A 24,771-nucleotide genomic window follows, 5' to 3' on the forward strand; every position below is an offset into this window, starting at 1 on the left:
GCCCTCTTCCCTCCGTACCAGTCTATCATTGTTAGTTTGTTTACTGTAAGTGATATTTTTACTTGGTATGTAACCCCTTCTTATGTACAGCACCATGGAATCAATGGCGCTATGTCTATGGCGCCTGTCTATGTTGCTCTATAGCACTGTATACGCTGTCCCTGTGTGAATATACTGTATACGCTGTCCCTGTGTGAATATACTGTATAGGCTGTCCCTGTGTACACACTGTATAGGCTGTCCCTATGTGTATATACTGTCCCTGTGTGTATATACTGTTACTGTATATACTGTCCCTGTGTGTATACACTGTCCCTGTATATACTATATACGCTGTCCCTGTACACCATACATCCTGTCACGCTCCGTCCTGTGTTGTGTGGCCCCCGGGTTGGGCAGGAGACCGGTGAGGGCTGAGGCTGAGCTGCCCATGCCGCTCCCTGAGGTAACCACCTCCGCAGGCAGCCATGTTGGGCACACGCTTTCTCTCCGGCATTCCCCCTACCTCCTCTCTCAGAGTGCGGCCCATACACAGGAGGCGGCTCCTCAGCGCTCTCACCAACCACCGCCGGCAGCGGCCATCCTGTGCTGTACTGCGCTTCGCAGCCACTGCAGCCAGTCCGCATCCACCTCCTGAGTCTCCGCCTCCTCCCCGCCCCCTGGACTGTTCGGAGGGTGGGAGAAATCACAGGACCGGACCCTGGATGTGTCAGCCTGCCGGGTGGGGAGAGAGCAAAGTGCACGGCCCCGGGCTGCATTACCGACATGGAGTGATTACCGCCGGACCTCCGCTGAGCATGGCCGCCGTGTCTCCCAGAGAGTGAGACGGACGTGTCCCGGCATCAGCCCTAGGAGGAGCAAGTAACTTATGTGAGGCCTGGGCTCGGAGGACATCCAGGTAAGAGCAGCGCAGAGCCGGCGCCTGTCCCCGGCCGTCTCCTCCCTCACCCCGCGCCTGTCCCCGGCCGTCTCCTCCCTCACCCCGCGCCTGTCCCCGGCCGTCTCCTCCCTCACCCCGCGCCTGTCCCCGGCCGTCTCCTCCCTCACCCCGCGCCTGTCCCCGGCCGTCTCCTCCCTCACCCCGCGCCTGTCCCCGGCCGCCTCCTCCCTCACCCCGCGCCTGTCCCCGGCCGCCTCCTCCCTCACCCCGCTCCTGTCCCCGGCCGTCTCCTCCCTCACCCCGCGCCTGTCCCCGGCCGCCTCCTCCCTCACCCCGCTCCTGTCCCCGGCCGCCTCCTCCCTCACCCCGCTCCTGTCCCCGGCCGCCTCCTCCCTCACCCCGCTCCTGTCCCCGGCCGCCTCCTGGCCCTATGGAGCGTGTAATGTCCTCCGTGTTACTGTGCTGGGAAATTCCGACTCTAGGCCCCGCGTCCCACAGTCCCCGCTCTCCTGCCTGCTCCCGGATACAGCCTCCCGGCGACGCTGCGGCCGCTGACGCACAGGATGGCTGCTGGCCGGAGACAGAACTTCCCCACAACTCGGCTGTGCCAGGCCGCCCCGTGCCGGAGACCCTGTGCCAGCAGCTGCTAGACAGGCGTCTTCACAACACAATGTATAGTTCCATGGCCCTGCCTACAGCTACAGCCTGATGTGAGGGAACCACTGCCTCCTTTCCTGATTGCCAAGGTGCACTGGCACTTGCCCTTAAGACGTTAGTGGGCTTCTTTCAGTGGTGTCACATGTGGCACCCCTAGCCCAGTACTAATGCCCCTGCCAGATGTAATAATGCCACCTCTGTGCCATCACCAAGCAGTTCACACACTCATCCAAACGAGAGCGTCCTCTTCGCCCCTCTACGCAGAATGGTGGCGCAGTGATGGCATCACACCGCTTGTGGCAGGGCCCTTGATGAATTGTAGACCATCGACCTACAGCTGATAACACTGGTGGGTCGGGCAGCCGATATTAGTCATGTTCGGGCCAATACAGCTCAAAGTGACGCTCACCTGGAGGTCAGGGCACCAGCCAGAAGTCTGGCACGTGTGTGCGGCTGCGGATCTTCTTCGATAGCAACATCACTTCTTAGGGTTTTAAAAAAAAAAAAAAAACACCTAGTGCTTTGTCTTTTCAGATTTTCCAACTCAACTACTTTTGCACCAAGGACAACTGCTCTGTAATTCCCATTGCTCCCACTCCCTGTTGGTGTGTGCCAGTCGTAAACTGTCACATATGGCATACATCATCCTGAGGCTCCCATGAAATGCACATATGAGGGTGCAGGATACTAGAGATGGGAGATCCCGGAATCACTAATGTCTAAGAGGTTGTTGACGGCCCTGATCATTAGAGGAGTAGCTGAGCTGCGGTTTTCGGCAGAGGTCATTAAAGTATACTGCTCTGTGCTCTTCCGCTCCATACACAATTTACATTCGGCCACAGTCTGCTAACATCTGATCGGACCCCCCTCATTGTGACATCGATGACCTATGCAATGCATAGGCCATCAGTATTAGAGGTTGTCCAACAGCTTTGAATCAAGAGAATGTAAATCCTTTATTTGTTATCTAGGTATTGATCAGATCTTTCTGTAACGTCTTTTCAAACTATGGCGGATAAGTGTCCAGGATTCAGTTCCGGTCCTGAATTCCTGGCAGTATCCGGCAATGCAGGGCCACGATCAAATCGTTCTCTGTGCTGATCTGACTGTAGATCCTGACACAGGAAAACTTGGTTAGTTGCTGTAGCCTCGCTGCTGACTGGCTGTTTGTGTGCAAGTTCCTGTTGAAGGCATAGGAAGCTCTTAGAACTGATCCCATTCTTGACAAAATCCTGTTTCCTGTCCAGAGCTACATTATAGCATGTTCACATGTGTCCCAGAAACTTCTGCCAAGATTCTTCTGCATGCGCACGTCACTATCGGCTCAAGCACGGGTTTCCTATGTATGGTTCGTTCCCAGCTCATAGGGATCTACAATGCTGTTAGTTTGGGTCAATAGACCTGCAAACAGCCACGACTTGTGAACCTAGGTCAACTGTGTTTTTTATTTGCGTATTGGAGCATATTTATCAGTATTGTCTAATAACTAGATAATACTGATAAATATGCTCAAACGTGCAAAAAAATAGACTCTAATTAGGGTACCCTGAGATTAGACAGTCCTAAAACATGCCATGTTTGTCATAATGGTTAATGCTGTTTGATAAATTTGGAGCATCCTTAAAGCAGAACTGTAGAGTCGGTGTAAAATGGACCGACTCCGAAAATATATAATACATTGGGTACAGTAGTACAATGCAGGATGTGCTGTAAATGTTTTCATAAGAATTTGAGAAAGTTATGAAATGTCCTTTGTATATCTGTTCTGTTCCTGATCTAAGGATCTTGGGTTTTAGTTGAGATGAATCTGTGCTACACGTAATGTACACGCTCAGTAATGAGGCCGGGCTGTGGAGTTGGAAGTTAGGGAAATTGAGGAGTCGGTGGTTTGGCTTACCGACTACACAGCCCTGCCTTAACCCCTTCATGACCGGAGCTTTTCGCGGTTTCTTTTTTTGCTCCCCTTCTTTCCAGAGCCAGGACTTTTTTATTTTTTGTTCAATATGGCCATACTTTTTGCGGGACGAGTTGTACTTTTAAGGCTGTGTGCCCACGATGCGTTTTTAATGCGTTTCCGCAGTGTTTTTGCATCTGCGGAAACGCATTAAACACGCATGGTAGAAGGGCAGCAATGTTCCCCAATGATAATCCGCATGTGCTGTGCACATGCTGCGGAAATTTCCGCTGCGGATTATCATTGCGGAAAAAAACGCAGCACTACCAATTATTTTGCGGAAGCGCTGTGTTTTCGCCTCCATTGACGTGCATTAGAACGTGCCAATTCCGCAAGACTGCATCTGTACTTGCGTAATTGGCGCGTTCTAATGTGCGGACGGTACCCGGGTGTAGAGGGGAGGAGAGTCTCCTCCACACCCAGGTACCATAAAAAAAAAAGAATAAAATAAAAAATAAAGATCATATTCACCTTTCGACGGCCCCCGGACTCCTTCCCTGTGCTGGCTGCCGGCAATCGCGCAGGACTGAAGGACCTGCGGTGACGTCACAGTCATGTGACGGCAGGTCTTTTCAGTACCGCGATCTGACGGCAGCCAGCGCAGGAGCGCTGCAAGTCTCGTGGGCCATCGGAAGGTAAGTATACGTTTTATTTTTAACCACTCTCTCGGGTCACACTGTATAAATCCATGCCGTTTGCATGGATTTATATAGTGTGACCTAGTTGTCACAAGCACTTTCCAAGTGATGCTAATCTCTTGGAAAGCGCTTGTCAATCCGCATGCGGAAATGCATGTGAAGAACGCTTCATTTCCGCATGTCCCTGGCAGAAAAACGCATGTACAATCCGCATGCGTTTTTTTCTGCCAGGGAGATGCAGAAACGCTCAGGAAAAAATCCTGAGCATTTCTGCATCTTGGGCACATAGCCTCAACGCCAGCACTGGTTTTACCGTATTGTGTACTGGAAAACGGGAAAAAAATTCAAAGTGCAGTGAAATGACCCAAAAAATTGCATTTTCACGTTGTTTTTTTTTTTGTGGGGGGGGGGGGGGTTCCCACGTTCACTGAATGCTAAAACTGACCTGCCATTATGATTCTCCTGGTCATTATGAGTTCGTAGACACCAACCATATATAGGTTCTTTTTTTATTTATGTGGTGAAATTTTTTTTTCAAAGTTTGCTTTAAAAAAAAAAAAAAGCCTTCATTTTCTGTGATTTGGGGCCGGGTGAGGGCTTATTTTTTGCACGCTGGGCTGACTTTTTTTATTGATACCATTTTGGGGTAGATCCATTGTTTTGATCACCCTTTATTGCAATGTTGTGGCGATCACAAAAACGTAATTCTGGAATTTTTTTTCTCACTACGCCGTTTACCGATCTGATTAATTCTTTTTTTATATTGATCGGGCGATTCTGAACGCGGCGATACCAAATATGTGTATGTGGGGTGTATTTTTTTATTTGATTTTGAATGGGGCAGAAGGTGGGTGATTTTAACTCTTTTTTATATATTTTTTTTTAATATTTTTAAAACTTTTTTTTTACTTTTTGCTTGCTTCTATAGTCTCCATAGGAAACTAGAATCAGCAGCTGTTCGATCACCTCTGCCACATAGAGGCGATGAGCAGATCGCCTCTATGTAGTAGAACTGCTAACTTGCTATGAGCGCCGACCACTGGGTGGCGCTCATAGCAATCGAGACATGACCCTGGGTTGTCATGACAACCCATCGGTAACCCGGAATCACATGACGGGTCACCGATGAGCGGGGCCTAGAACTCGCGAGTTAAATGCCCCTGTCAAGATTGACAGCGGCATTTAACTGGTTAACAGCCGCGAGTGGCTCGCGATTCCACCCGCGGCTGTTGCTGGCACATGTCAGCTGTATAAATCAGCTGACATGTGCCCGGTTCAGCTTGGGCTCAGCGCCGGATCCCCCACTGAACCGGCCTTTCCGACCTGGTGCGTACTATTATTGACCACGTCGGAAAGGGGTTAAAGGAAACCAAATTGTCCCCAACCTCTACTATAGTGGTATACATGCCGATTCTTATGGTCTGAAAGGGTAATTTATGTGACGTACTATTATTGCCTATGCTATTGAAGCAGGACAAGTCCAGCAGGTCGTCTCTCCCCCAAACTAGTACTGCCCCGGATGCTGTAATGACACCTACCCTGGCATGATTGACCGCTTCTATACACTTCTGGTCATAGCAGGACCTTTGAAAATCTTACACATGTATGCAAAGTGCTGGCAGTGCTACCATGACCAGGAGTGCATGGAGGCTGTCATTCACGCCAAGGGAGTTGTGATTTGGGGATCTGAGGCGCCTGTAACTGAGTAAATCAGCCCTATTGTTTCCTTACTACATAGACATGGTAGCAAAGCTATGCAGCCATGCAGGACGCTGTGGTTTTCATGTTGGATGTTAATAATTGATCTTTTGTTCAACAATCAACAGAAAAACGTGAGGCTGTTAAAAACAGACAATTAAGTTTTAAGAGTCAATTTGAAAACAGAAGCTGCTCGCTTGTGTCCACGGCTGCAGAGGAATCGCTAAGTGTTTATCAGTGGCAAGATGACCCACGTTCACCACTAAAATACTGCACTGGTTTACATGGTGGCAGCAGTAATGGCACAACACAGGCTGCAATATTCACGCATTGTACATGCTGAAATCATCACTGTGATTGAGAGGCCGTACCGGACATGGAGCGGCTACCATAGGATCAGGCTAAAGTGCCTCATAGAAATCTAACTTACTATTTATCGCTCAACTATTTGTAGATTGATTTGGCTGGAAAACCAATTAATTAGTTCACTGCACTAGTAATAGTGCGCTGCACTAGTAATGGTGCACATGCTCTAATATTTCAGCCATATTTCTCTAAAGCTATAGAACCTCATGTTACCTGCGGTTTTGCTAATGTCTCAAGAGGTTAATAACATTGCTTGTTGGAAGAGGAAATAAATCCTGTAATCCTGCTTTTGACCCTCTTCCACATGAATAGTCATAGAGAAGGAGGAGGAAAGGATTTCATTCACAGGCCCCCCTCCCTCCTCTCGCATCCCTTCATACAAACGCACTGCTGTCCTGTCTGATGATGGCTGAGAACAACTGTTTGGAAGGACTCAGTGGCTTCTTTCTTCTCTGTCTTACTGAATGATTGAAGGTGGCAGGATGACCATGTTGGTGACACTGAGGTACAACTGTGACTTGTGTCAATGTGAAACCTCACATCCTGTAAACCCACGCTTATAGGTTTGGGGTTGGCACTAAGATATATATACTTAGCTGAAGCTAATGGGGTAATGGGCGCTGTTTACAGGGCTTGAATCCTCTCCTGATGACCTACAAAAATCTCATCCATCAAACTTACACAGAGAAAAGTGGCTAAAGGTTTCTATCAAAGTATTGCCGTAAATGTGGTGAAGTGATGAATTCAGTGATCCTGTCACTTGTCCTTTTTATTATTCATATCTAAATACACCCTTAAAATAAGACTGGAAGTATTTCATTTATTCCCTTTTAATTTAAGCTGATAAAACATCCAGCATGTCTTGGTTAAAGAGTTTTGGGACACTGCACTCCTACAGGAAGGATCTTCTAAGGCTGTGTGTCCACTATTCGTTTTTGCCGCGGAATTTTCGCAGCGAAAACGCTTAAAAAACGCTTGGTAATGCGTGCCCCATGGTTCCCAATAATAATCCGCATGTGCTGTGCACATGCAGCGGTGATTTCCGCTGCGGATTATCATTGCGGAAAAATACGCAGCATGTCCATTAATTTTGCGGACACGCAGCGTAATCGCAACCATTGACTTGCATTTGACCGCGTGACATCCGCATCACTACATCTGCACATGCGGATATCACACGGTTCAATGTGCGGATGGTACCCAGGTCTGGAGGAGAAGAGACTCTCATCCAGACCTGGGTACCATGGTACCTGTTAAAAAAAGAATTTAAACTAAAAAATAAAGATTATACTCCCCTTCCGATGTCCTCCCGGTGTTTTCTCTGCTCCGTCTGGTCTGCTGTATGGGTCGCCGTGTTGTGAAGGACCTGCCATGACGTCATTGAGTCATGTGACCTGAGACATGACTCAATGACGTCACCGCAGGTCCTACACAACACCGCGAGCCGCCCAAGGCACCAGACGGAGCGGAGAAAACACCGGGAGGACATCAGAAGGTGAGTATAATTTTTATTTTTTACCATTCTTATTCTTTTTTTTTTTTCTTTTAATTAACTTAGTCACACTACTATAAATTCATGCCGGTTGCATGGATTTATATAGTGTGATCAAGTTGTCAAGCACTGTTCCAAGTGATACTAAAATCGCTTGGAAAAGCGCTTGATAACCCGCATGCAAAAACGCTTGACAAACGCTTCTACCTGGCGGGAAAAACGCATGTAAAATCCGCATGCGTTTTTCCTGCCAGGGAGAAGTGGAAAAAATATGCTGCATTTGTGTATCGTGGGCACAAAGCCTAAGATCAAGCTCCCATTCCATTGAAATCAGTGGCCTCGTATATAAAACATTGTTAGGCCAGCTCTTCTAAAGTAAGTGCAGATATTTACGTCCACCTTATGAAAACATCAGATGCAGATTGAGCGTGGACGTCTTCAATGGGTTAGATTCAGGGATGGCAAGCTTTAAAACTCAAAGTCTGGGCCAACCTTGATATTTATTTAAAAAAAGGTCTACAAATAAATATACAATAAATGTAAAGAATGGATTCAAATACAAAATGTGCTGTAAATGTGAACAAATGTAATCCTGATAAAATAATATACAAGAATGTAACCTTCTGCAGAGAGGAGATCAGTGGATTTCTGATCACAGGATCAGCCCCCCGGACAAAGACACCTGAGGCCCCCTAACCAAGAAGAGAATGAGGCTTGTCTGATCAGCTGCAGTATTTTCAGAGGCTGTTTATCACAATGGCCATTGTTGTGCTGGCAGCTAGACATGTATTGGGAGTGGTGTAAGTGGGCACTACCTGTACATGTGGCAGCAATGACATCTGCTCGTCTGCTGCAGCTATTTGTCCCGTACAACCACATAGGCTGCATCATATTCATGGTAAATTCTCAGTGCCCCCAGATTACTTACAATGACTTTTGGCCACGTCCTCGGTGCTGAGACTCTGCTGTCTGTTGAAGCTTACCCAGCAATCTTTCTGCACCCCCAGGTCCAGCAGTGAGAAGTGATGGTCGCCCTCCTTGCTGTCCTCCTCCACCTGTTTCTTGATCGCAGCCTTTTTGCCTTTGCTCTTCTTGGTACCCCGCACCTGCACTGTGGCTTTAGGTGCCTGCTGTAAAGCTCCAGCTGCCGCTGCAGTCCTGGTGTGTCGCTCTGGGGTTAAAACATGTTTTGGGGATGGCAGTGCTCACAGTGCCTCATCATCAAGGGAGCGACGTGAGGTGTTGGAGGTGAGGTGCTTCCCGTGTCAATCATGTGGCCGTGGTGGCAGATTGTGAGTAGCGGGACGTTGGGTATGAATTTGTATTATTAGCATGCGCTGTCTATTGGAGCGGGCTAGCTCTTGTAGAGATTGGATATTACCTTGTGAGCCATATATAATAACACTGCGAGTCAGATTTGAGTTTGTCATGAGTGAAGGCCATGTTCACACGTTGCATCTTTGCTGCGTTTTTTATGCAAATTTTAAGCTGCTTTTTACAGTACCAGCAAAAGCTATGAGATTTCAGAAATCTCATGCACACATTGTTTTTTGTTTTTTTTCCTGACTGATTTGTCAAACTGCTGCATTTTTGTAAACTACAGCATGTCACTTCTTTCAACGTTTTTTGCAGTTTTTTTCACCCATAGAAAGCCATGGGTAAGTGAAAAAAATGCAGGTATCAGGTTTTGGTGCAAAAATCTAAGTTACATCATTTTTGGGGGGGCCTAAACTTTATCAGCATGCACATGAGACAATAATGTAAAAACCTGCTTTTTTGAAACTGCTTCTTTAATGCCAAGAGAGCAGGTTTTGCCTGTGGAAAAAAATGCAACAAAATCGCAACGTGTGAATATAGCTGCTTTCTTTGAGACACGTGCCTGGTCTCCACTGATCCCTGTACCTTGGCTTTCGGCAATTACTTGTCCTATAGATACTTGACTGCTGTGGCGTTTCCATGTGTCACTGTGTCATCATTGGGGGGTCTACAGAGACCAGCAGAGGACCTCAGTGGAAGAAGAGGAGACTGCTTAGATGAGCACATTTTATTTAGTTATAGAAGATTTCTGCCGCAAATCCGACCTGTGCATATTTACCCTTACATGTAAGGCTTTCCGAAAAGTCCACAGTGTGAAATCCGCCTATGTACATCTTGCTGTACCATATTGCCACACAACAGAGTTAGCGGAGGACATGTTGGTCAGCATGGCGTGGCATAGTTGTAGTAGATCTGAACCCTGCTGTTGGGCTACTTCTTGTCTCAGGCCACCTGTTTAGTGTTTGATGGATGTGGTTATACTAGACCAGACATCACTTGGGGCATACACAGGTGCATCCACCACATCCATATCCATCACATTCCTGACGTCTCACATTTCACTGCCAGGTTATTGTTTTAGAACTAAATCTTTGAAGTGAGTTCTTTATGAGAAAATATTTCTTGGTGATACACCTCTATCCTGATTGTGAGACATAAAACACTATTGACTAGCTCCTTCAGGAAAAAGACACTTGACAGGTACGTGATGGACGTTCAGCTGGGTATTGTTCAGTTCGTAAAGAAGAGAGCAGTTTGACTTTCATGGGACAATAGTAAGGACTAAGGGCCCCGTCACACTAAGCGATGCAGCAGCGATCCCGACAACGATACGACCTGTCAGGGATCGTTGCTGCATCGCTAATACATCGCTGGTGAGCTGTCAAACAGGCAGGCTCACCAGCGATCAGGGGAGCAGCGATATCGTGGAAAGAATCGTTCCACGATGTCCTGCTCCCGTTACCAGCCTGCTACAAGCAGGAGCAGGCTGGTAACTATGGTAAACATCGGGTTACTAAGTGCGCGTGTGCCCCTAGTAACCCTCTGTTTACCATGGATACCACTCTGCTACGGTGCGCCGGGAGCCTCCGCGCACCGTAGCAGAGTGGTATCCATGGTAAACAGCGGGTTACTAAGTGCGCGCGTGCCCCTAGTAACCCGATGTTTACCATAGTTACCAGCTAGATCGTTGGTCCCGCTGGTCACACACAGCGATGTGTGCTGGCCAACGACCAAAGAATGGTCCAGGACACTTTGCAACGATCAGCGACCTCACAGCAGGGGCCTGATCGTTGCAAAGTGTCACACACAGCGACATCGCTGGTGAGGTCGCTGGTGAGTCACCAAAACCGTGACTCAGCAGCGATATCGCTAGCGATATCGCTATGTGAGACGGGGGCTTTACATTATATCAAAAGACCACCCCCCAAATTCCCATTGAAAGTTGCTGGAGTTGATTAGATGCCACTGCTCTGAGCCCATGGCTTCCATTATGAACAGAGAATAACTTGTACGACTATGAATGGTGACTACTTGGCAAACTTATATTTTGCTAATTAGTTTAGAATTTAATAATTGTATTAATGCAGTTGTTAGAATTACTATAATTAAAAATGAAATCCAGGAATGATGTTCTCCTTCAGTGTTATATTTTCCTTTTCATTATGTGGTTGTCTCAATCGCTTTCTGCCTGGGAAGTGTTGTGATGTGCTCATCCATTCATCTCCACACATTGCTGCTCGGTCTGGCCCGGTTGGTGTGGCGGTGTGGGGATACACGAGCAGCTTATTAATGGTTTTCCGGTTTTATTGGTATACTATTTTTATCAGGTTTTTATGCCAGGAACATGGTTCTTATCTATTTAATTCCCAGAGATGACTTGTGTTTGATTATTTGGAGCAAACTGGTCTACATATGGTGATAGAGGAAACAGATGGTTCATGTATGTCAGAGTAGAATATTAAGAATATAGATGGGACATTTGCTGCTGAAAAGTGTGGATGTGGCTGGGAGCTTTGCCAGCCAGGAACAAAAGCTGACTTTTCAGTTGTATTTACCTGTTGATCACCCCACATCATTATTTAGCATGGACTGGAGCATTAATTTGGCCCTGAACCACCAGGTCAGCTCCATTACTGGCTAACACAGAGGCCTAAAGTTGTCTTTACGTAAAGCATTTTTTTGAACTGTGTTTTTAATGTCTAGTTTTTTTCTGCAGCAAAAAAAATACTTTGGCCGTAGAAATTCATACACTGCGTACATTTTTTTTGTTTGTTTTTTTGTTAGTGCCTTTTTCACTTGTGTTTAGGGCATTTCTCTCCCATAGATCTCCATTCTTGAGATCATATGATCTGTGAGTCACATGAATAGTAATGTAAAAAGTACAAAAACACAACCAAAAATGCACTTACTAAAATATAATTATTTTTTAAGACACACCAAAAATCCAAGGGAAAAGGGCTACCAAGGAAGCCTAATTTTGATAATACTGTATAAAGTAGACATTTTAAAGACTGCAAACAAGCACTTTACATACAGGTGAAGGCTCTGAAATGTGATACTTGCCACGCCCTTGTCTGGCTTGATTGACATGCTTTAGGACAAGGTATAACTTCTCAACACTGTAACAAACTGCTCAAAAGGAATGTTAGTAGATCAACCCCTCCGAACCACATACATGGGTTTTCAGGTCTTTGAAATATAAATCCATCAACACCTTTTTATCTTCTATCTGTTGCTGCATTCCTGAGTAATTAGCATTTCAAGCTAGAAAGGCTGGTGCTGGGCAGGGAAACATCCTAAGGAGGTAGAGGCTTATTAACTGCTGTCACACCCAAGGCACTTAATACTTCATTTGCATATAAATTCATGCTATTTAATGGGGAATGGAGCAACAGAGGATATAAAGGTGTCTTTTGATTTGCATTTAAAAGACCTGCATGCACATATATGGCGGAGTTGATCTTAATGACAGGTTCCCTTTAACAGTGGAACTGTAATTGGCACAATTATTTTTTTATTATTACAGTTAGCTCACTGTTGGGCTCCAGATAGGGAGGATCATAGTGACCGCTACTCTGTTGGGTGTAGGTAGGAGACCAGATGGATGTAATTTAGATTTTGGATGTGTTCGGCACTTGCAGTAAACGACCCAAATTACCCTGGAATATGTTATGCCAATATGCTCATATCTGCACGGGAAATAGACTGACACTGTCACAACTAATTTAGACTAACTCAGTACCTTTTGTGAAAACAAGAGAACCTAAATGTTTCTGCAGAAACCTCTTTTGATTCAGGCTGTCTCTTGGGGAATGTGGGTAAATATAAGTGCTTCTCACTGAATTAGAAATTCATCAAAAAGTTAATTTATTTCAGTTCTTTAATACAAAAGTGAAACTCATATATTATATAGAGTCATTACAAACAGAGTGATCTATTTCACGTGTTTATTTCTGTTAATGTTGATGATTATGGCTTACAGCCAATGAAAACACAAGTCATTATCTCAGTAAATTAGAATAATTAACAAAAAACACCTGCAAATGCTTCAGATGCATTTAAAAAGGTCCCTTAGTCTGTTTCTGTAGGCTCCACCATCATGGGGAAGACTGCTGACTTGACAGAAGGCAGTCATTGACACACGCCACAAGAAGGGTAAGCCACAAAAGGTCATTGCTAAAGAAGATGGTTGTTCAGAGTGCTGTATCCAAGCATATTAATAGACAGTTGAGTGGAAGGAAAAAGTGTGGTAGAAAAAGGTGCACAAGCAACCGGTATAACCGCAGCCTTGAAAGGATTAAGAAAAGGCCATTCAAAAATTTGGGGGAGATTCACAAGGAGTGGACTGCTGCTGGAGTCACTGCTTCAAGAGCCACCACACACAGACGTATCCAGGACATGGGCTACAAGTGTCGCATTCCTTGTGTCAAACCACTCATGACCAATAGACAATGCCAGAAGTGTCTTACCTGGACTGTTGCTTAGTGGTCCAAGGTGTTTTCAGATGAAAGTAAATTTTGCATTTCATTTGGAAATCAAGGTCCCAGAGTCTGGAGGAAGAGTGGAGAGGCACATAATCCAAGCTGCTGGAGGTCTAGTGTGAAGTTTCCACAATCAGTGATGGTTTGGGGAGCCATGTCATCTGCTGGTGTAGGTCCACTTGATTGGTCAGCAAACTCACCTGACCTTAACCCCATAGACAATCTATAGGGCCCCGACTAAGTATTGAGTGCATTTACTGAACATACATTTCAGTAGGCCAACATTTCGGATTTTATAAACATTTTCAATGCTGTTGTTATAAAGTATTCTAATTTACTGAGATAATGACTTTTGTGTTTTCATTGGCTGTAAGCCATAGTCATCAACATTAACAGAAATAAACACGTGAAATAGATCACTCTGTTTGTAATGACTCTTTATAATATGAGTTTCACTTTTGTATTAAAGAACTGAAATAAATTTACTTTTTGATGATATTCTAATTCAGTGAGAAGCACTTGTATATACCCACATTCCCCAAGAGAGAGCCTGAATCAAAAGAGGGTTCTGCAGAAACATTTAGGTTCTCTTGTTTTCACAAAACTTTTTGATGATCTTCTAATTTAGTGAGAAGCCCTTGTATTTCTGATCACGGTGTCTCCTGGGGAGTGTGGGTATAGTTTTATTTAATATGACATGGAAGTGGGAGCCTTGAAGGAACTCACCAGGCTACAAATAGCCCCTGTATGTATGACTATTTAGTCAGCTGTAGACTTCCTGCAGTAAGGCTGAGTTCACACGATGCGTATTTCATGCGTTTCCGCGGCGTTTTTGCAGTTGCGTAAACGCCGCGGAAACGCATGAAAAACGCATGGTAGAAGGGAAGCAATGTTCCCCAATGGAAATCCGCATGTGCTGTGCCCATGATGCGGATTTTTCCGCAGCGTTAACGCTGCGGTCAAAAATCCGCAGCATGTCAATTAATTTTGCGGAAACGCGGCGATTTCGCCGCCATTGACTTGCATTAGAACGCGCCAATTCCGCAAGACAGCATTTGTACTTGCGTTATTGGCGCGTTCTAATATGCGGATGGTACCCGGGTGTGGAGGAGAGGAGAGTCTCATCCACACCCAGGTACCATTAAAAAAGCTGTAAAAAAAGAATAAAATAAAAAATAAATGTATTCTTACCTTCTGTCGGCCCGCGCAGCGCTCCCGCTTGGTTCCCGGCACTTGCAGTGAGTTGTAGGACCTGCGGTGACGTCAGAGTCATGTGACGGGTCACGTGACGCTGACGTCGGCAGGTCTTTCAATTCAAAGTTGCCGGCAGCCGGGAACTTTGTAAAGCAGGACAGCGAGGGCCATCGGAGGTAAGTATATACACTCTCTCGGGTCACACTATATAAATCCATGCTGTTTGCATGGATTTATATAGTGTGACCTAGTTGTCAAGCACTTTCCAGGTGATGCTAAAATCGCCTGGAAAGCGCTTGTCAATCTGCATGCGGAAACGCATGTCAATCTGCATGTGGATCCGCATGTATTCTGCAGGAAAAACGCATGCACAATCTGCATGCGTTTTTTCTGCCAGGGAGATGCAGAAATGATGCAGAAATTTTCTGCTTCATTTCTGCATCGTGTGCACATACCCTAACAGGACAAGATATCCTTCTCCCCGGCAGGGTGTGGAGTTCCTGATGGTTTTCTGCTGGCTGTGGTCCTGCTTTCCATGCTGACTGCTTACATGTTACATCTACAGCCACATGAACCAGACTAAGGGCAGATTTCTTGTTCTGTCTCTGGAGTAAAGCATGTTTCTAAACATGAACTTCGCCTTCAGATAAACATTTCTGGCTGCACCTTGTTTATTTTGTTGCCTTGTGCTTTTGTTTCGCTCTGGGTCTGTTTGTTCTTTGCTTGGACACAGCAGTTTCTTTCGATTTGGTTTCTTTTCTTCTTTCAACTATGGTTACTATTAATGTGTTTTCACAAATGTCTGTGCTTTAATGGGAACCTGACAATTTTTTTTTTTTTACATGTAATGGTAATCTGCAGGTAACTGTCCAGTTTTAAGCATGTGCAGCAGTCTAAGGGTATGTGCACACTGTCAGCATTGGCAGCGCTTTGAATGCAGCATACTCTATGCTGTGTCCAAAGCGCTGCACGCAGGTGAATCCGCATGTGTTCATTGAACCATGCGGATTCACTGCATCCTATACATTGTAGTGATCTGATTTCTCTTGCGAAGACTAGCGACTCTGCAAGAGAAATTGACATTCTGCGGTCTGGAAAGACACGCCGCATGTCCATGTCCACGGGTGATCCACAGGTGTACGGAGACGCATAGTGGGCATGGGATTTCTTGAAATCCCATCCACTTTGCCTATAATGTAAAAAGCCGCAGTTTCCACGCAGCGCAAGTGTGCTGCTTCCAATCCGCAGCGTTTCTTGACCATGTGCACACACCCTAAGGCTTCATTTACACGTCTGTGTGCTGTCCACTTTTTTTCTTCGACAACACAAAGGCTTATCAGTATGTGTTTGGAGTGTGGGTGGAAACCGGAGTACCTGGAGGAAACCCACGCAAACACGGGGAGAACATACAAACTCCTTGCAGATGTTGTCCTTGGTGGGATTTGAACCCAGGACCCCAGCGCTGCAAGGCTGCAGTGCTAACCACTGAGCCACCGTGCTAATCTTTTTTTTTTCTACTGCCTGTTGTCAAGTGTAATCAGTCTCTAGTCAGAGAGACCTCTAGATGGATTATAAGAAGTGGGGGCAGGTAATGGTGTCTCTGCTCTACTGCCTGTCAAACGAACTTTCAGTTCAAGGCAGGCAGCTATTGGGCAATGAAAGTCACAGTACTGTTGAGATGTGACCGAAGGAAAGTTCTAGCACATATAATGATGGCAGAATGCTGATGAAGGAGCTGCATCTTAAAAATAGATTGGATTAGATGTTAGACTATAACAATAGGGATAATTCTTGTTTTGTGGGATGAGGGCAGTAAGAGCTTCATTTTCTTCAGGTTTTGTGTGAACTGACATACATTTTCATTACTGTCACCTCCCCAAAGCATACTTGATGTTTGTTAAATTTGTTTGTGACTGGCTGCATGATCACTGGAACAGGGGGCATGTGTCCCTATAATGTTGGGGTTCCCAGTTGATGGAATAAAGTGAACATTCTCCCCTTGTCTGAACAATGGTTTACATTGATCACAATACTGATGTGGGGTTTACCGGGATCCGAGGTAGAGCTGTCAGCCCCCACACTCCACACACATTTTTTTTTCTCTCCTGTTACTGCTCAGCACTATTAGTACAGATATCGCTATATTGTATGACCGTTCTTGTACTTGTCCACTAGAATCACCTCGCTGTCTATAAAACAGTAAAAGAATACAGGCAGAGGAGCACAAGGAGTCCTAGGGAAACTTTACAGATTCCATAACTTCCTTCCTCCTTTTCCAGGCTGATTGAAGAAGACAATGGGCGTTCAGGCTTTTTGATATATATATATATACACACACACACACACACACACACACACACACACACACACACACACACACACACGTTTTGTGAGTGGATTTGGATAAAATGCAATTTAAAAGGAGAAAAACAAAACAGAATATGTCTAAATAAGCTGGAATTTGCTGAACAAATGAGCAAACTGCTTGTTTGTCAAGTGAAATTGTTTTTAAACGCTTCCAGACCGCCCACTGTACATAAACGTCGGCGCTGCCTGGGCTCTGTGCTGTGCCAACGTTTATGAACGGTCAGTGGTCCCGCAACCCTCAGGACCCCCAGGGTCTTGCAAGCGGTGCGGATGCGGTGCAGAGAGACAGCTCTGACGGGACATCATCGGGACCGGATTGGATCAGGTCCCAATGATGTTAACCCTTTGCTATCTTCTATATGCCGCGATCTATAGTGATCGCGGCATTTAGAAGATAGTGAGAGGAGAGGGGGTCGTCCACTTACCTCTCCAACAGCCCCCTGATGTCTTACAGGACCTGCCGTTGTTATGGCAGCCGGAGGTCACATGACCGCCTCCGGATCTGCCATATATGGTGTCCTGCTAGACTCAGCCTGCAGCTGAAGTCTAGCAGGAGACAGTGTAAAACTGTCAGCAGAGCTCTCATGCAATGCAATACATGTCTATTGCATTGCATGAGAACAGTGATTAGAAAAATAAAAATTAATGTCCCATACAGGGACTAAGTAAAAATGTAAAAAAAAAAAAAAAAATAGTCAAAAAAAATGTTTTCAAACTGTTAAAAAAAAATCACAAAATAAATAAAAAATAAATAAATAAAATATTAAACCAATAAATCCGTATATTTATACAAAAACAAAAGTACACATATTTGGTATCGCCGCGTCCGAAACAACCCGATCTATAAAACTGTCACACTAATTAACTCCTTCTGTGCACACCGTAATAAAAATTAAAAAAAACGGAGCAAAAAACTATGCTTTTTCATCATATCGCCAAACAAAAAGTGGAAAAAAATGCGATCAGAAAGCAAAATGGAAATAAAAGTGGTACCGCTGAAAACGTCATCTTGTTCCGCAAAAAAAAGCCGCCATACAGCTCCATCAGCCGAAAAATAAAAAAGTTATAGCTCTCAGAATAAAGCGATGCAAAAAAATATTTTTCTATAAAATTGTTTTATTGTGTAAAAGCGCCAAAACATAAAAAAATATACAGTAAGTGTAGTATCGCTGTAAACGTACTGACCTGAAGAATAATGCTGCCTTATCACTTTTACCCCACGCAGAACGGCATAAAAAAAAATCCTCAAAAAACAATTCCTGAATTGTTGGCTTTTGTTAATTTTACCTCCCAAAAAACGGAATAGAAAGCGATCAAAAAATGTCACGTACCAATAAAAATGTCAACTCGTCCCGCAAAAAACAAGCCGTCACATGACTGTCGGCCGAAATATGGAAAAATTACAGCTCTCAAAATATGGCGATGCAAAAAAATAGATTTTGCAAAAAAAAGCGTCTTTTAGTGTGTGACAGCTGTCAATCATAAAAACCCGATATATATCTGGTATCTCTGTAATCGCACCGACCCGAAGAATAAAGTAATCTCATCACTTATACCGCACGATGAATGGCGTAAAAAATAAATAAAACCAATTCTTCACCTGCTACTGATTTGTTTATTATGTCTCCCAAAGATCGCAGTAAGGCTCTGCTCACATTTATCCTGCACTCTGCGCTGAGCACTTACACCAGAGTTTCCATGTAAATCTCTGAAATACGTGATTCAGACGGAACCCATGACGGAAGATTCCCTGTAATGAGGCAGATATAGGCCACTGTGGATGCCGTCTGGCCTGTGATCCCACGGTGTCAGTTTTTTTAGGCGTGCATAAAAGTGCGGTTGGCCACAGTTTTGTGCACTTCTGAAAAAAAGGACGCCACTAAACAGAGGCCAGACGGAGTCCAGAGTAACTGCTGCCTCATTACAGTGAATGGATCCCGCAGGGGTTTCATCTGAATTACATCACTTGGAAATTTAGATGGAAACCCCGATGTAAGTGCTCAGCCTCGAGCGCCGGATAAATGTTACGTAAAATTTTCCCAATAAAAGCTTCAACTCAGTCCTCAAAAAAAGCTAGTCCCCACTCAGGTCTGTTATCTGTTAAAAATATAAGGGACTTCCAAGTTACTGGTAGCAGAAAGGCTCTGGAAAAGCGAAATGGCCCTTGCCCCCCAAAAGAAATTCAGAAAATGTTGTGCTCCCAAATCCAAATGCCTATTCTACAATAATTTGTTCTCCAATTGTCAAATAGCGCTCCGTCCCTCCCAGATCTCGCCGTATGGCTAAGGGGTACGATACAGCCACATATGGGGTATTGCCACTTTTAGAAGAAATTGTGTGACACATTTTGGCACCATTTTTACCCATTGCCCTGTGTGAAAATGTAAAATCTGAGGGTAAAACATTTTTTGTGGTAAAAATATAATTGTTTTCTTCACTGCCCAATGGTATAAATTTAAAAATTGAAAAATACTCACTACTTCCCTAGATGAATTCCTTGAGAGGTGTAGTTTACAAAATGGGGTCACTTGTGGGGGTTTCTGCTGTTTCGGCATGTCAGCGACTCTTCAAATGTGACATGGTGTCTGCTGCCTATCCCAGCCAACATAGCGCTCCTTTCTCTTCCGAACCCTGCCGTACACCAAAGCAGTGGTTTCCCCGACATATTGGGGTATCGGCGTACTCAGGAGAAATTGCACAACAAATTTCATGGTGCAATTTCTCCTGTTATCCTTGTGATAATGCAAAATTAGGGGAAGAAAAACATTTTTTGTGGGAAAAATGAGAATTTTATTTTTACGGCTCAATATTATAAACTTCTGTGAAGCACCTGGGGGTGTAAGGTGCTCACCACACATCTAGATAAGTTCCCTAAGGGATCTAGTTTCCAAAATGGTGTCACTTGTGGGGGGTTTCCACTGTTTAGGCACATCAGGAGCTCTCCAAACACAACATGACGTCCGCTAATTATTCAAACAAATTTTTCATTCAAAAAGTCAAATGGCGCTCCTTCCCTTCCGAACCCTGCAGTGCGCCCAAACAGTGGTTTTCCCTCACATATGGGGTATCAGCGCGCGCATGAGAAATTGCACTACAAATTGTGCAGTCCATTTTTTCCTGTTACCCTTGTGAAAATAAAAAAAATTGGGTCTAAAGTAACATTTTTGTGAAAAAAAAGTTAAATGTTCATTGTTTTCCTCCACATTCCAAAAATTCCCGTGAAACACCTGAAGGGTTAATAAACTTCTTGAATGTGGTTTTGAGCACCTTGAGGGGTGCAGTTTTTAGAATGGTGTCACTTTTGGGTATTTTATGTTATAAAGGCCCCTCAAAGTCACTTCAAATAAGATGTGGTCCCTAAAAAAATGGTTTTGTAAATTTTGCTGGAAAAATGAGAAGTCGCTGGTCAACTTTTAACCCTTATAGCTTCCTAACAAAAAAAAATTTTGGTTCCAAAATTGTGCTGATGTAAAGTAGACATGTGGGAAATGTTATTTATTAACTATTTTGTGTGACATATCTCTCTGATTTAAGGGCATGAAAATTCAAAGTTTGAAAATTGCAAAATTTTCGCCAAATTTCAAATTTTTTTTTCACAAATAAATGCAAGTGATATCGAAGAAATTTTTACCACTATCATGAAGTACAATATGTCACAAAAAATAATCTCAGAATCAGGGGAATCCTTTGAAGCGTTCCAGAGTAATTACTTCATAAAGTGACAGTGGTCAGAATTGAAAAAATTGGCCCGGTCACGAAGGCAAAAACGGGCTCTGGCAACAAGTGGTTAAGCAAGCTTAAAAATCCCTGTTCTCAGCAGGATATGCCCTGTGTAAACAGGATATGTGCTGCCGAGAGCATATTAATGATCTTTCTATACATATGGAAGTAGTGTCGGCCTCTCCTAAACGACTGCCGATTGGCTTGCGTGTAGATGTTCAGAGGTTGTTTGTTGACCGCGGTCGGCCTGTCTAAATGGGCCATTAGTTTTACACTTTTGCTTATCTAGGACTACTTTCTACTGTAACCTGTATTACATTTTAAGTCGTTTTGGCATCTCACCTGGCTCCTCCATAAATACTCATAGTCAGATTGGTCAAATAGGCATGTTTAATCCCTAAGGGTATGCGCACACATCTTTTTCAGGTGGATGCGCTCCGTAAGCCATCTGGAAAAGTGCTAGACAAACTAAATAGAATGAACATATGCATTGCAATGTAAAAACAACTTGCTGTTAACATGCTCAGTTTTCTCAGCTTCTTTTAACTTCTTCAGGTTTCCAAAGACGCCGAGCAGTTAAAAGAAGTGACTTGACCAATCTTCAAGTGACTTCAGCTTGAAAGCCTCTCACTATTTTAGTCAATACAAGTTTAAAAAAAACACAGGCTAAAAACGTCCCAAAAATTACCAAAGAGATGCGCGTCACTTTTGTCCTGAAGCATGTCTTAAAGCATCTTCTGCCTGAAAAACTTGCCAGGTTCACACGTCTAAAATGTTGTGTGCACATAGCCTGAGAGCGAATTATTGGGGTGTTCAGGACTAAGTGATGTTTCTGTATTATGTGTATTTTTTTTTTCATCAAAGCAGATCATGAAATTCTTCTTGTGTACTTTTCCCATCCACAAAGCTGTATGAGGGCTTGTTTTTGCAGGATGAGTTGGAACTTGGCACTATATTTTAAGGGCATCTGTCAGAAGGGCAGATCCTACTAATCTGTTTACATGGACATGCAGATCATAGGTAGTTGAATAAAATAATACCTCGATAACCACAATCTGATGTCTTATTCCAGAGAAATCCACATTCTTATATGTAAATGAGCTGTTCAGGACTAAGAGCTTATTTTAAATAAAAGGAGACACTACGTTTGTGGGACATGAAATGACTGACACTTTGCTCTCATAATCACAAACAGCCTTGCAGTGAGAACTAACTCAGTACAGCAGAAGTGAACTTTGTCTCATTACTAACATTGGCATTTACGGACCTCTCATTGTGCTGTCAGCTCTGCTGCAGAGCTGTGCCTGATTGTAACTAGCAGAGTTAAACCTTGTCCCACTACACACAAAACAAGCACATCTGTGGTGTCCCCTCACAGTGCTTAAACTTTCATCTCAAAAGCTGCCAGTGTGAGGTGGGGGGGGGGGGCATTATAGCAGAACTGACAGCTCTGTGAGAAGACAACTGCAAATGGTTTTTTTTCTTTGTGTTTATAATGAGACAAAATTCAACTCTGCTGTACTGTTGGTTAAAATCAGGCACAGTTCTGCAGCAGAGCTCACAGCACTTTCATAGGACAAGATGTAGATGCAAATGTTTTTGTAATCAAAGTTCACTTCTACTGTACTGGATTCTGATCTTCCTGCCGAGCTGTGTGATTATGAGAAGTGTCAGTCATTACATGTCTCAACGTTCTGTTGCATTTAAAATAAGACAGATTCTATAGCAGATCAGTGTCCGGCCATTGTTCTTAACATCTATTTTTTTTGCATAATAGAGCATGGATTACTCTGACATCAGATTGCGGAAATTAAGGTATCACTTTATTCAACTGTCTATGACCTACATGTCCCTATAGACGGCTTAAATGGTTGGTCCTACTGACAGACTCTCTTTATAGGGAACCATGAAAGTTCAGTCCAATCTGCAGGCCCCATGTTGTAGAGCAGCAGCAGCTGAACAGATGGATATATAGTTTTGTGAGAAGATTCAGTATATTCAGTGTTTTCATAATGGCAACCTCTGCTCTTTCTGGGCTTATCTGACCGGTGGGTGGTCCCATCACTGACGGTCAGCTATGTCTATGTGCACACTATTAGGACCGCCCACTGGACCAAAAATGCCAGAAAGAGCAGGGGTTTAAATGAATAAAACACAGGTTATACTGAATCTTTTCTCTCAAAACTATATATTAATATACAATTGCATCTCACAAAATTAGAATATCATCAAAAAGTTAAGTTAATTTAAGTTCTTCAATACAAAAAGTTAAACTCCTGATCTATTTCAAGTGTTTATTTCTGTTAATGTTGATGATTATGGCTTACAGCCAGTGAAAATACAAGTCTTTATCTCAGTAAATTAAAATAATTAGCGTATTTTTCAGACTATAAGACGCACCTAGGTTTTAGAGGAGTAAAATAGAAAAAAAATGTAAACAAAGACCGTTATAAGGGTAATGTCCCCTATCCTGGTATATATGGCCCCCTCCTTTCTGTTATATGTGGCCCTCATCCCCATCATGATTGCATGACACCCCAATCCCCATTCCTGGTATGTATGGCACTCTTCATCCCTGTATGTATGGCCCACCTCATCCTGGTATGTATGGCCCCCTTCATCCCTGTATGTATAGTATAGTCCCACTCATCCTGGTATGGATGCCCCTCACGCCTCATCCCGGTATGGATGGCCTCATCCTCGTCATGCTGCACAGAAAAAAAATAAACTTTCATACTCACCTCCTCTCTTCTCCAGCGCTGTGTCCCACTCTGTGCTGGAATAGTCACTGCTCCCCATGCGGGACTACGTGCGTGGGGAGCAGTGACCATTCATTCTCCCTAATAGCGCACATTGTACCCGCAGCGCGGCTCCTGCTGCGCTCGGCGGTCAGCATGCCTGCTATTAAAGGCCATGAATATTCACCACACCCGTGTGGGAGTGGTGAATATTCATGGTCTTTAATAGCGGGCACACTGACAGCTGAGTGCAGCAGGAGCCATGCTGCTGGTACAATGTGCGCTATTAGGGAGAATGAATGGCTCACGCATGCAGTCCTGCATCGGGAGCAGTGACTATTCTAATTTACTGAGATAATGATTCTTGTGTTTTCATTAGCTGTAAGCCATAATCCTCAACATTAACAGAAATAAACGCTTGAAATAGATCACTGTTTGTAATGACTCTATATAATAATAATCGCAAGCCTTCCCATTTGTATAGACCAATGGGGACATACCCTTTATGTGCCACATCAGAGTCACAGTGAGTTCACACAAGGATACTAATATGCGTGCAAAAACGCATGAACCATAATCCTGATTTCACCAGCACCCACCATGTTGATAGTTTCCAACTTGCAAAAAAGCTGAGCTGCAGCCAACTGACATTGATTTGACTTCGCCTCTTCCTCTTTCACATGTAGGTTTCTGTTGAGATTGTGATATGTAATGAGGTATTATATCATATACGTTATTTACACAGTGAAAACAAATGGCGTTTGTTCTTGCCCAGTAGCATGTAATCTGTGGTTGGTGATGTACTTTGTACTCTGGGCTTTCTCTTATGCTAATAGGTTGCCGATAACCACTTCCACGTTGTCACTATTTATAACGTGTCATCGAGCAGTAAGGACTGAACCATCCATTCTCTACACACTAGTTGCTACCTCGAGGGAATATGCATTTTTACCAGTCAAAACAAAATTATTGTCCACTAATTATAGTAAAACATAACTTTTTTAATTTTACTTTTTCTTATATCTTAATGGATAGAAAAACTGACATTCAGTAACAGGACTCAGTAACTGTTGGCAACCATAGTCTTGGGTCTATTCTCCCAATGCTTTACAGACACCTCTACAGGCGTCCGACATGTAAAGGCTAATTCCTCTAAGTACGATTTGAAGATAGGGGATAATGTGCAGCAGAAATCCTTTATGTAAAGCAGAGAATGGTAAAACCGTCACCAGCAGTGCGGACCCGCATCTATTGAACATTTATGGCATG

General features: G+C 44.0%; 1 protein-coding gene across 1 annotated transcript in view; it reads left to right on the forward strand.

Moving 5' to 3' along the window:
- Window positions 1–577: 577 nt before the first annotated feature.
- Window positions 578–24,771, forward strand: part of YES1 (YES proto-oncogene 1, Src family tyrosine kinase) — a 66,813-nt gene continuing 42,619 nt past the window's right edge. The window contains exon 1 of the mRNA XM_073679128.1: window positions 578–898. The gene's annotated coding sequence lies outside the window, so the exon portion shown is untranslated. The remainder of the gene's footprint in view (window positions 899–24,771) is intronic.

Source organism: Phyllobates terribilis, unplaced genomic scaffold (genome assembly GCF_046119375.1).
Source record: "Phyllobates terribilis strain yellow unplaced genomic scaffold, ASM4611937v1 Scaffold_4__5_contigs__length_816908805, whole genome shotgun sequence".
Classification (NCBI taxonomy): Eukaryota; Metazoa; Chordata; class Amphibia; order Anura; family Dendrobatidae; genus Phyllobates; species Phyllobates terribilis.